The 13,350-nt window shown below is 41.4% G+C and overlaps 1 pseudogene; it reads right to left on the reverse strand.

Annotated features, from left to right (window-relative positions):
• Positions 1-335: 335 nt before the first annotated feature.
• On the reverse strand, positions 336-6,585 carry LOC139416920 (very long chain fatty acid elongase 6-like; annotated as a pseudogene).
• Positions 6,586-13,350: the final 6,765 nt, after the last annotated feature.

Genomic DNA, 13,350 nt, shown 5'->3' on the forward strand with positions numbered 1-13,350 from the left:
CCTCATCTTTTTAAGTTGGTGAACTTGCACAATTGATGGCTGACTAAATACTTTTTTGCCCCACTGTATATGCCTGTTGGAATGCATAGATTGGAACTTCTGATACAAAGAGCAAAAAACTTGTAATACGCCATGGACTGTAGGATGTGATGAGGCACAATCTTCATAAACATTTCTGTAAACACTTCAGACCATGTAGTGTGGCTGTGACAGGTTCAGAAAAAGAAAGCAAACAGTTCACTGCTGGTAAACTAATGGCATAAGGTGTATAGAGAATGGACAGACATTGCCATCGTTGCAAAAAGCTTAAAATGGCCCTGTCAGGGCAATGCAGCTTAGTCAGTCTTGGAGCTCTTGCCAGTGTTTGCCACCTTTGTCTTTCAGGTAAGTCTGGTAGAAGGAGGAGAAGAGGACCAGGTAGCTGAGGTACACGAGGGAACTCCACACAATGTTGTTCAGGTGGGAGTGGCAGTCCCCGTTATGCATCCAGCGGAAGACCAGCTAACTGACCGTCAGCCCCATGGCTGACCAGGGTGATCTGGAAGGTGGTGATGACCACGGCAAAGGGGCGTGGCACCCGGTAGCCCGCACTGCGTAGTAGCTATACATGAGTGCGTGAACAGAGTAGTTCATGGTCATGAACCAGCCGCCTCCAGCCACCTGGTCCTTGTAGGAGTACCAGGAGTAGAGCAGCACAGTGACGTGTTGGTACCAGTGCAGGAAAAGCAACCGCTGCTTACGGAACACGATGAACACTGTATCACCTGTGGAGTACTCTCGTGAATAAAGGCTGCTATTTGAATTTAAGACCGGGCTCTGTCTATTTCTATAAAATAAGGGTCATACAAATTCTTATTAATTGACAGTGTTTAATTTTAATTGGGTATTAAAACAGAGGAATTAAATTCCTGCAACAATATCAAAGCATGGTTCATGCAAAAGAGACCAGTTATATGGTTTGCCATACATTAATTAGATATGGTACAAGTGGACAAAATGTCAAGATCATACAGATGCCTGCTAGTTCCAACCCCAGTTCTTACCCAGTTCCGGGGCATTGCTCAGGACAAAGGCATAAGCCCAGAACTTGCTCACTGGTCCACTGTAGAAGCTCTAGTCACATATAGACTGTTTGAAACCACTGGTGGAGAGGACATACAGCATGTTCCAACTGTTCGAATTGCTCCAACAATACTGCAATTGAGAAAGAGTTAAGCATTGGACCAGAGGGCAAGTGGCAAAATAATATAATCCAAGTTACCGCATCATTGCATCACAGCCTTGCACACAAGCGTAGATCGTTTTGAGACAGTGATGAGACATCACATTTTGGAAGGTTTTGTTTTGGGAACTCTGACCCACATTGGTCACCATCCCATTAGCCAGAAAGTTATGAGTTTAACACACAGAGGGGATAGCTCATGAGAATAGGCAGCCCTCCGCAATCAGGCTTAACCTCTGACATCAGTGTACCGGTCACATTACTCTGAATGGAGAATTACAGACTGCTGACATGTACCACCTATGCTAGAGCATAAACCTAACTTTCTCTTTAAAAAATTATAAAATGAAGGCCCCAGAGATGATTACTGTATGCAAACAGACCACTGCAAATTGAACCCAACTAAGCCCAAAAATAAATGGTATAATTTTTTTTAGTTTTAAATCCTACATTGAGACAAACCTCTTTATATGGGAACACTTAGAAACATATTTCCTAAGTGAAACACATTTTTAGCTGAATTCCTGGCGATTTGACAGGCTTTACAGTTACATTTTTTACTGTGGAATGGTTTTGGGCCACCAGCAGCATGTTGCCGACCCCTGTTGTGCATCTTCAATTCATTCAAAAGTCAGAGGCAAATGTGGGTGTTCTGTGCTTTAACTCACCTGAAGATGGCCAGGCTGAGTGACCACAGAAACCAGTGGCCCACGTGGATGAAGTTGAGGCCTTTCCTTCATGAGAAGTTGGCCTCCAAAGACTAGCGCTTCATACAGGCCACAGTACACAAAGGCCGTGCTCCTGGTGAGAGAACAAACAAAATAAACCATGTCTGTCAGTTTCCTTAGATTGTGCTCATGATGGGCAAGGTTACTCAGCTGCAAAGGTATTTCAGTAATTGAGCACAACCTAGGTCTTTGCTGAAGTGCCATTTTTACATACCTTTACCATGAATAATTGTGTATTTAACATGGCAAACCCAGCTTGCTACGGTGATAAGTGAAATGTAGGGCTGCTGACTAAAGAAATCTGCCTGACGACTCAAGTATGCGGAAGACTTCAGTTTGTCTGGGACTGCCATTGTTTAAGCTGTTTGTGGTGATGTCAAAATGAGGGGTGTAGTACAAAACAAAGTCATCAGCAATTGGATCATCTAATCAATTGACGTATCAAAAGGCAATGACAATTTCCAAAAGCCAATTTACCCATGCGTGTTCTAGCTCTGGCCCAACCCATTGGTTTCTGAGACCAATCAGGTCAAAATGTTTGCATTCCAGAAATCATTGGGAGGTACTCCGATCCACAATCATTGCAGAGAAGACACTAACATCTGTGGGAGTGTCATAGCATTTGTCAGGAGCAAGTCGTTTTGGGAGCGTGATCATTATGCCGAGTCCATTGCAAAGCGTTTTGCAACAGAAACATACTCCAAGCGCAAACGAGAGTTTCTATTGGACAAATTTAGGTAGGTCCCGCTCCGTTTCATTTGGTTTTTAAACAGTAAATGGTTTACATAATAAATACACCCAAGGCAAAAAGCACTCAGCCCTATAGCCACTTTGGTTGATATTCATAGCCGTGGGTAGTATGGGTGCTGTAGCACCCCCTGTAAAATCTGAATAAAATGTTTTATAAATGTTTTCAGAAAAGTAGTGCACTTGGCCTTTACTAGTATTAGCGGGCAATACATGTCTGTAGAGGAAGGCAACACAAAAAATATCAGCATCTCCACTTCGGCAAAAGAAGTGGTTGCATAATTAAGAACAGTATCTTGCAGGATTGAGTAGTTGGAATTATATGAGCTGTTGCCCTGTCCTTTTCTCTGTGATGGATCCAGAAAAAAGTTATGGGTAAAGACTAAACAGCCACAGCAAATTGATGGTTTTTCTTTATAAAAAAATAACTACTAGGCTACCTACCTGGGGCGGCAGGTAGCCTAGTAGTTAGAACATTGGGCCAGTAACCGAAAAGTTTCAAGATCAAATCCCCGAGCTGACAAGGTAAAAATCTGTCGTTCTGCACCTAAACAAGCCAGTTAACCCACTGTTCCTAGGCCATCATTGAAAATAAGAATTTGTTCTTAACGGACTTGCCTAGTTAAAGGTAAATAAATAAAAATAGGGAAAACCACTTTGTGCAGTATTAATTTACTCATCCTTACAAACAACTTAATGTAAATGTCCATTACTGTATTGTATATAGGCTGGTCATCTAGGTTTAATTTGTATTTTTATTTTATTCAACTAGGCAAGTCAGTTAAGAACAAATTCTTATTTACAATGACGGCCTACCCTACAAGTTTGTACCTGTAGACTTTCCATCACTATGAAGAAAAACAACGTACAATACCACCCCAAACTACTTCCCGCGACGGCTATGTTGATAATAGCTAGCTTAAAATGAAGTATAATGATTCCCATTTAAGTTCAAATCTTTCTCCATGCAGTCCAGCTTACTTTAAAAAAACTTTACTAAACCACTGCTAGATTTGTGGAAATTCTCATTTCAAATGTCAAGGCAAGAAAATAACATGGCTGCTATTTGAATAATGTGTTAAAGTACGGGTAACTGCCAAAATAAAGGAAACACCAACAAAGCTTCTTAATAGGGCGCTGGGCAACCACAAGGTGCCAAAACAGCTTCAATGCGCCGTCGCATAGATTCTGTCTGGAACTCTATTAGCGGGATGTGACGCCATTCTTCCATGAGAAATTCCATAATTTGGTGTTGTTAAACGCTGTCTCAGGCACAGCTTTAGAATCTCCCATAAATGTTCAATTGGGTTGAGATTTGGTGATTGACACTTTAAACTCCCTGTGCGCCTTTGAGACCCCTCTTTCAAATTCACTCATCTCTTCTTCTAGCCATGGTAGCCAAAATAATGGGCAACTAGGCATTTGTATACATGACCTAAGAATGATGGGATGTTAATCGTTTAATTCACTCAGGCACCACACCTGTGTGGACAGCCTGGTCTCAGATAAGTAGTAACATAGTAAATGTAAATCCAGGACACAAATTAGCACGATTGTTACTTTTGGTATGCTACGTAAGACAGAAGATTAGCACCCATCCCGTTAGCGGGATCATTTACGTCAACATCAGCTGGATTGCAGAGCGCCAAATTCAAATTAAATTACAAAAAATATTACATTTTCATGAAATCACAAGTGCAATATAGCAAAACACAGCTTAGCTTGTTGTTAATCCATCTGGCGTGTCAGATTTCAATACAGCTTTTCGGCGAAAGCTATCCAAGCGTTTATGTAAGAACATCTCTCTCAGTAGACAAAATATTACAAACAGCTAGCCGCCAAGTAGATTGGTCACGAAAGTCAGAAAAGCAATAAATTCAATCGCTTACCTTTGATGATCTTTGGATGTTTGCACTCACGAGACTCCCAGTTACACAATAAATGTTCCTTTTGTTCCATAAAAAATATTTTTACATTCAAAATACCTCCATTTGTTTGGCCGCGTTATGTTCAGAAATCCACAGGCGTGAGCGGTCACGACATCGCAGACAAAAATTCCAAATAGTATCCGTAATGTCCACAGAAACATGTTAAACGTTTTTTATAATCAATCCTGAGGTTGTTTTTTCAATATATAATCGACAATATATCAAACGGGACTTTAGCTTCGTCAATAGGAGAGAGAGACACAATGGCTGCTCCAAACTGTTGCGCAAGCAAAATTCTGGGGACACCCAGCTATACACTAACGATGATCTTACGTGATCTTTCTCGCTCATTTTTCAAAATAAAAGCCTGAAACTATGTCGAAAGACTGTTCACAACATGGGGAAGCCGTAGGAAAAGGAATGTGGTTGATATCCCTTTAAATGGAGAGAAGGCATTCAATGGAACATGGAGCTTTCAAAATAGAGGCCACTTCCTGGTTGAATTTTCCTCAGGTTTTCACCTGCAATATCAGTTCTGTTATACTCACAGACAATATTTTGACAGTTTTGGAAACTTTAGAGTGTTTTCTATTCAAATCTGACAATTATATGCATATTCTAGATTCTGGGCCTGAGAAATAGGCAGTTCGGGTAGGCAGTTTAAACTTGGGTACATTTTTCATCCAAAAATCTAAATACTGCACCCTACACTCAACAGGTTTTAAGGCACAAACAAAAGGAGGGTGGTTGCAGTGGATGGGTGGGCATATAACGCAAATGTCTAGCAACCCAGAGGTTATCATGTTCAAATCTCACCACAGACAACTTTAGGATTTAGTTCATTAGCAACAACTTTTTAGCTACTTTGCAAATAAACTGAACAAAAATATAAAATGCAACGTGAAGGGTTGGTCCCATGTTTCATAAGCTAAAATGAATCCCAGAAATTTTCCATAGACACAAAAAGCTATTTTCTCAAATTTTGTGCACAAATTTGTTTACATTCCTGTTAGTGATCATTTCTCCTTTGCCAAGATAATAGAGAAGTATAGAGAAAATGAAAATAATAATAATAAGGTATTATAATTTATGCTAACAATGAAATTGATAGAACCTATAATATTAAAGCTGATCTGCCCCCCCCACACACAATAATGTTCAATAAAAAGGCCCACCCATTGCGGCGCCTCTGCCCAGTCATGTGACATCCACAGATGAGGGCCTAATTAATTGATTTCAATTGATTGAATTCCTTATATGAACTATAACTCCATAAAATCTTTGAAATTGTTGCATATTGCGTTTATATTTTAGTTCAGTAGTCTAAACATGTTAGCTAACCCTTCACCTTTAACCTAGTTCCCCTAACGACCTAACCTAGCTAACATTAGCCAATTAAATAACATTAGCAACATCAAATTTGAATCCGTAACATATATTGTACAAATTGCAATTCGTAACATATCCAAATTGTAATATCATACCAGGGGATGGACATCCAACTTAATACATGCCATACGAAACTTAAAATTATACTAGATGGAGCGTCTCGGATTTACTTACAGAATAATACGAAATACTTCAAGACCAAGTTGGTGTGGAAGCGACTGCTTTCAATATACTTTGTATCCCTCATTTACTCAAGTGTTTCCTTTATTTGAGGTTACCTATAAATTGTATAATATTTGTTTTAGGCTCTATGTCTCGAACTGAGCCTGTATGTCGAAATTGTCATGACAGACTTGACACTGCAGTTTATGAAGTGATGAAGGGCTACACCTTTACCTGGCTGTCCTGTTCGACCACAGGAGCAAGGTGAATTCATTATCATTTTGAAAACCAAACAATCTGATTACATAGCTTACTCACTCAACAATTTTCTTTCATCCATTCGATAGCTCATCGAATTGCTGTTCGAAACCATATTCGGAAATGGTACTTGATATTCAGTCTCATTCATTTTCGATCTTGCTCTCTCTCTAAAAGCTTTAACAGAACTAGTCTATGTAGAATTTATTCTCTGGCATCTAAATCCCCAGTAGATGCCAAACTAATGTTTGTTAGATTGAGCCTTGGTAAAAGCGTCGTGCTCACACCTGATTTAATTTATGTACAAATATAACCTTATTAAATGCAGGCGTGGACAATAGTGGGAAACTGCCCTGCCATCTCTCGTCCCACTGTGGGAGGATTTGCTACTGTGAATTTTGCTTTCGACCGAGGTCATCATAAAATGACTAACATCAGGAAAAGTCACAGAACCAACACATTTCAAAAGTTTATAATTTATTATTCCGGTAACTTTGTAAACTACACATTATTACTTTGTGAATTGTGAAATAGATTTTATATTTTGTTCAGATTCAGGTGATGAGGATGTCTTCAAACTGTGGGGAAAAGCTCCTAAAACTCAGAAGGATTTCAATTAAATCAAACCCAGAGTCAACATATTGACAGACCCTTCTTACTCTGAGCCACTTGAAAAAGTTAGCTTGATTTTGGGCCTCTTTTTCTAGGGCTTTATCATGATAGGTAGATGCATAACATTTGACTGTATTTTTATTGTATGGAAATGTATTGTTCTGCTTCATCAGTTGATATTGACTTCAATCTAATGTAGAACGTTCTCTGTATGTCACCATGAGCAACAGCTGGGGTATGTTGCAGCTACAGTGTTATCATGTTTGGTCTGGGACTGACGTCTGTCTTTTTCACCAGTGTTTATCTATGACTTTGTATGAGTCTCCAAGGAAGCCAGTCAGAGATCTGATGCTCTAGCTGCTGCCAAGCTGAAGAGAAAACAACCACCCCCTGTTGAAGCAGTCAACTTGATCCAAATGTACCCTCTCTGATACCTTACTCTGTGTGGCGTTCACTTGCTTGAATATGTGATCCCTGGCTAAGTTAAGTGTAGGCTATACTGACTGCAGGGTCTTACATTCTGTTGTAACAATGCTCCACTTTAGAGCGGGAGAGCATCGCTTCATAGTTTCGTTTGAAAAATACATAATCCACGGCTAATGATTTGGAGGCAAATTTTCCCAAGGTTATGTTCTTTCTTTTGTAGACGTCACACAATTTGTTGTTTGTGAGATGCAATAACAATAGTCAAAAATATATAATCTAGATGATATATAAAATAATATGTACCTCTTTTAAACGGTCTATGTATTAGTCTGCTTGTTATATAAGTATGTTTTACACCAAAAAATTGTTTTGTTGTTCTGTAGAGTCAACTGTACAATTTGCAGACAACAAAGCCAAAGAGTGCTGTCAGCCTTAGAGAGTGGGAACCTCTGCCTAGTGAGTTACTGAAGATAGATCACACACTGTTTTGTTACTGAGCGATTCATGGAGTTCATCTTTAGGTTGACGGTTTTTCAGTGTACAAAACCGTGATGTACTGACTACAGTCACACCAAACATTCAAATCTATGTGTAGCTTGTTTATAGATATGCAGTACTCAGATGTACAGCATGAGTTAAACGAGGTTCTCAGTCTGCATAGGTGGTTCATGATGTAGATTTTGCTCTTAGCCTAGATTATTTATCATATCAGTTCATGGAAAGATACTAAATGTATTTAGTCTGTATTTTTCTCCAGGGTCTCAGCTGACTGTTTGCATCAACTACCACATCTTTAACCCAGTGATATTTAATGGAAGGAACAGAAATCAAATTTCCAAATAAGATCATGTGGAGACTGCCACCTTTGAAGACTGACACTTTCTGTCTCGTCACTAAGCCCCATACAATGACTGTTTAACAGTTTAATGCAACCGTCAGGTTTCAACCCTTTAGGATAGACCAGTGAGGAGACAATACTTCCAGGCATAATGTACATGATTTTAAAAAAAAAACAGGCATCGAAGCATCTTTCAAAGCCTGCTCTATGTCATCCTTTAGTTTGACCCTCCTATTGAGACACTCATCCCTTTTGGCATAGCTTTTGAATGAGCTTTAGTTTATTACGGTGACTGTGACTTTCCTACGATGATACACTGCAGAACGACACAAATCAACATTTATTGGTGAATCCACAGTTCTGCACGTTATCGCAGGTGCAGCGAGATGCTTGTGTTTCTAGCTCCAACAATGCAGCAAATATCTAGCGAAATCTACAAAGTTAAACATTGTAGTTTGCCTGGTTCTCTTTTATCAATGAACATTCTTTCAGAAGAGCATAGTTCTTGGAAAGGATTTACCTCATCAGCCTTGTCTCAGATAGAGGATGTCTCTTATAGGAGGAAAACACAGACTACATATGGAAGTGAGAAATGCTGCCATCTTCTGGAGAAGAATATAAAGCTTTTGCCATCCAAGGTATTTGACTGGTTCATCAAGAATCCTTATGAAGAAACAGTGGTAAGATTAGAAGGTATTGTGGGTTCATGTACAGTTGTTGGATACATACAGCATTTAGAAAATCTGTTTTAGGAGAGAGGATGAAAAATAGTCCACATTTAAAGGCTGGAATGGGCTCCCTACAATGGGATTTCTAGGCATCGTGCCAAGCTGCTGGGCTTGTGGGCTGGATGAGAATCACCTCGGTGTGCAGCAGAACCCACCATATACATTACCACTGTTCAAACAGGGCTGATGTGTAGGTGGTTTGTTCAGGGAGACCTATACGTGGGTGGTTTCCCTCTCCAAGCACTAAACTTTTGACAGGCCACAGCAAACTACACACCAGTTCTTGCACAGATGGAAGGATAGAGAGAAAGGAGGGAGGCTTTGGACAGGACTTAGTAGGTTTTATATGATAAGGTGTGTTTGGAAAACCATGAGTTATGAGTGGCCTTGCACTTTTTCATACACCACATGACCAAAAGTATGTGGACATCTGTTCGCCAAAAATCTCATTCCAAAATCATGGGCATTAATATGGACTTGGTCCCCCCTTTGCTGCTATAACAGCCTCCACTCTTCTAGGAAGGCTTTCCACTAGATGTTGGAATATTGCTGCGGGGACTGGCTTCCATTCAGCCACAAGAGCATTAGTGAGGTTTGGCACTGATGTTGGGCAATTAGGCCTGGCTCGCAGTCGGCGTTCCAATTCATCCCAAAGGTGTTCGATGGTGTTGAGGTCAGGGCTCTTTGCATGCCAGTCAAGTTTTTCCACACCAATCTCGACAAACCAGGTCTGTATGGACCTCGCTTTGTGTTCGGGGGCATTGTCATGCTGAAACAGGAAAGGGCCTTCCCCAAACTGTTGCCACAAAGTTGGAATCACAGAATTGACTACAAAGTCATTGTATAATGTAGGGTAAGAATTTCCACTGGGATTCTTTGCCTCTAACCCTATTACAGGGGCTGAGTCACTGGCTTACTGGGGTTCTCTCATGCCGTCCCTGGAAGGGGTGCGTCACCTGAGTGGGTTGATTCACTGATGTGGTCATCCTGTCTGGGTTAGCGCCCCCCCTTGGGTTGTGCCATGGCGGAGATCTTTGTGGGCTATACTCAGCCTTGTCTCAGGATGGTAAGTTGGTGGTTGAAGTTATCCCTCTAGTGGTGTGGGGGCTGTGCTTTGGCAAAGTGGGTGGGGTTATATCCTTCCTGTTTGGCCCTGTCCGGGGGTGTCCTCGGATAGGGCCACAGTGTCTCCTGACCCCTCCTGTCTCAGACTCCAGTATTTATGCTGCAGTAGTTTATGTGTCGGGGGGCTGGGGTCAGTTTGTTATATCTGGAGTACTTCTCCTGTCCTATTCGGTGTCCTGTGTGAATCTAAGTGTGCGTTCTCTAATTCTCTCCTTCTCTCTTTCTTTCTCTCTCTCGGAGGACCTGAGCCCTAGGACCATGCCCCAGGACTACCTGACATGATGACTCCTTGCTGTCCCCAGTCCACCTGACCGTGCTGCTGCTCCAGTTTCAACTGTTCTGCCTTAGTATTATTCGACCATGCTGGTCATTTATGAACATTTGAACATCTTGGCCATGTTCTGTTATAATCTCCACCCGGCACAGCCAGAAGAGGACTGGCCACCCCACATAGCCTGGTTCCTCTCTAGGTTTCTTCCTAGGTTTTGGCCTTTCTAGGGAGTTTTTCCTAGCCACCGTGCTTCTACACCTGCATTGCTTGCTGTTTGGGGTTTTAGGCTGGGTTTCTGTACAGCACTTTGAGATATCAGCTGATGTACGAAGGGCTATATAAATAAATTTGATTTGATTTGATTTAAAGATTTCCCTTCACTGGAACTAAGGGGTCTTGCCCAAATCATGAAAAACAGCCCCAGACCATTATTGCTCCTCCATCAAACTTCACAGTTGGCACTATGCATTCGGGTAGGTAGCATTCTCCTGGCATCCGCCAAACCCAGATTCGTCCGTCGGACTGCCAGATGGTGAAGCGTGCTTCATTACTCCAGAGAAATCGTTTCCACTGTTCCAGAGTCCAATGGCAGCGAGCTTTACACCACTCCAGCCAACTCTTGGTTTTGTTCATGGTGATCTTAGACTTGGCTGCTTGGCCATGGAAACCAATTTCATGAAGCTCCAGACGAACAGTTCTTATGCTGACATTGCATCATGAGGCAGTTTGTAAATTGGTAATGAGTGTTGCAACCGAGTACAGGCAATTTTTACCCCCCTACGTGCTTCAGCACTCGGCGGTCCCGCTCTGTGAGCTTGTGTGGCCTACCACTTCGCAACTGAGCCGTTGATGCTAATAGACGTTTCCACTTCACAATAACAGCACTTAGAGTTGACCGGGGCAGCTGTAGCAGGGCAGAAATGTGAAAAATGGACTTGTTGGAAATGTGGCATCCTATGACGGTGCCACGTTGAAGGTCACTGAGCTGTTCAGTAAGGCCATTCTACTGCCAATGTTTGTCTATGGAGATTGCATGGCTGTGTGCTTGAATTTACACACCTGTCAGTAACGGGTGTGGCTGAAATAACCAAATCCACTCATTTGAAAGGGTGTCCACATACTTTTGTATATACAGTGCCTTGCGAAAGTATTCGGCCCCCTTGAACTTTGCGACCTTTTGCCACATTTCAGGCTTCAAACATAAAGATATAAAACCTTATTTTTTGTGAAGAATCAACAACAAGTGGGACACAATCATGAAGTAGAACGACATTTATTGGATATTTCAAACTTTTTTAACAAATCAAAAACTGAAAAATTGGGCGTGCAAAATTATTCAGCCCCCTTAAGTTAATACTTTGTAGCGCCACCTTTTGCTGCGATTACAGCTGTAAGTCGCTTGGGGTATGTCTCTATCAGTTTTGCACATCGAGAGACTGAAATTTTTTCCCATTCCTCCTTGCAAAACAGCTCGAGCTCAGTGAGGTTGGATGGAGAGCATTTGTGAACAGCAGTTTTCAGTTCTTTCCACAGATTCTCGATTGGATTCAGGTCTGGACTTTGACTTGGCCATTCTAACACCTGGATATGTTTATTTTTGAACCATTCCATTGTAGATTTTGCTTTATGTTTTGGATCATTGTCTTGTTGGAAGACAAATCTCCGTCCCAGTCTCAGGTCTTTTGCAGACTCCATCAGGTTTTCTTCCAGAATGGTCCTGTATTTGGCTCCATCCATCTTCCCATCAATTTTAACCATCTTCCCTGTCCCTGCTGAAGAAAAGCAGGCCCAAACCATGATGCTGCCACCACCATGTTTGACAGTGGGGATGGTGTGTTCAGCTGTGTTGCTTTTACGCCAAACATAACGTTTTGCATTGTTGCCAAAAAGTTCCATTTTGGTTTCATCTGACCAGAGCACCTTCTTCCACATGTTTGGTGTGTCTCCCAGGTGGCTTGTGGCAAACTTTAAACAACACTTTTTATGGATATCTTGAAGAAATGGCTTTCTTCTTGCCACTCTTCCATAAAGGCCAGATTTGTGCAATATACGACTGATTGTTGTCCTATGGACAGAGTCTCCCACCTCAGCTGTAGATCTCTGCAGTTCATCCAGAGTGATCATGGGCCTCTTGGCTGCATCTCTGATCAGTCTTCTCCTTGTATGAGCTGAAAGTTTAGAGGGACGACCAGGTCTTGGTAGATTTGCAGTGGTCTGATACTCCTTCCATTTCAATATTATCGCTTGCACAGTGCTCCTTGGGATGTTTAAAGCTTGGGAAATCTTTTTGTATCCAAATCCGTCTTTAAACTTCTTCACAACAGTATCTCGGCCCTGCCTGGTGTGTTCCTTGTTCTTCATGATGCTCTCTGCGCTTTTAACGGACCTCTGAGACTATCACAGTGCAGGTGCATTTATACGGAGACTTGATTACACACAGGTGGATTGTATTTATCATCATTAGTCATTTAGGTCAACATTGGATCATTCAGAGATCCTCACTGAACTTCTGGAGAGAGTTTGCTGCACTGAAAGTAAAGGGGCTGAATAATTTTGCACGCCCAATTTTTCAGTTTTTGATTTGTTAAAAAAGTTTGAAATATCCAATAAATGTCGTTCCACTTCATGATTGTGTCCCACTTGTTGTTGATTCTTCACAAAAAAATACAGTTTTATATCTTTATGTTTGAAGCCTGAAATGTGGCAAAAGGTCGCAAAGTTCAAGGGGGCCGAATACTTTCGCAAGGCACTGTATAGTGTATCATGATTCACTGCTATTTTCCTTCAGCCGAACTCAGAGGAACAACAATAAGCGTGTGGTAAGTGTGTAGTGATGAGACAGTAGAACAGGGGTCACAGAGAGAGATTTAATAAATGAGTGAGGTTGTTTCCGCCCAGCCCCCTCAGCTCACAATC

This window comes from Oncorhynchus clarkii, chromosome 1 (genome assembly GCF_045791955.1).
Source record: "Oncorhynchus clarkii lewisi isolate Uvic-CL-2024 chromosome 1, UVic_Ocla_1.0, whole genome shotgun sequence".
Classification (NCBI taxonomy): domain Eukaryota; kingdom Metazoa; phylum Chordata; class Actinopteri; order Salmoniformes; family Salmonidae; genus Oncorhynchus; species Oncorhynchus clarkii.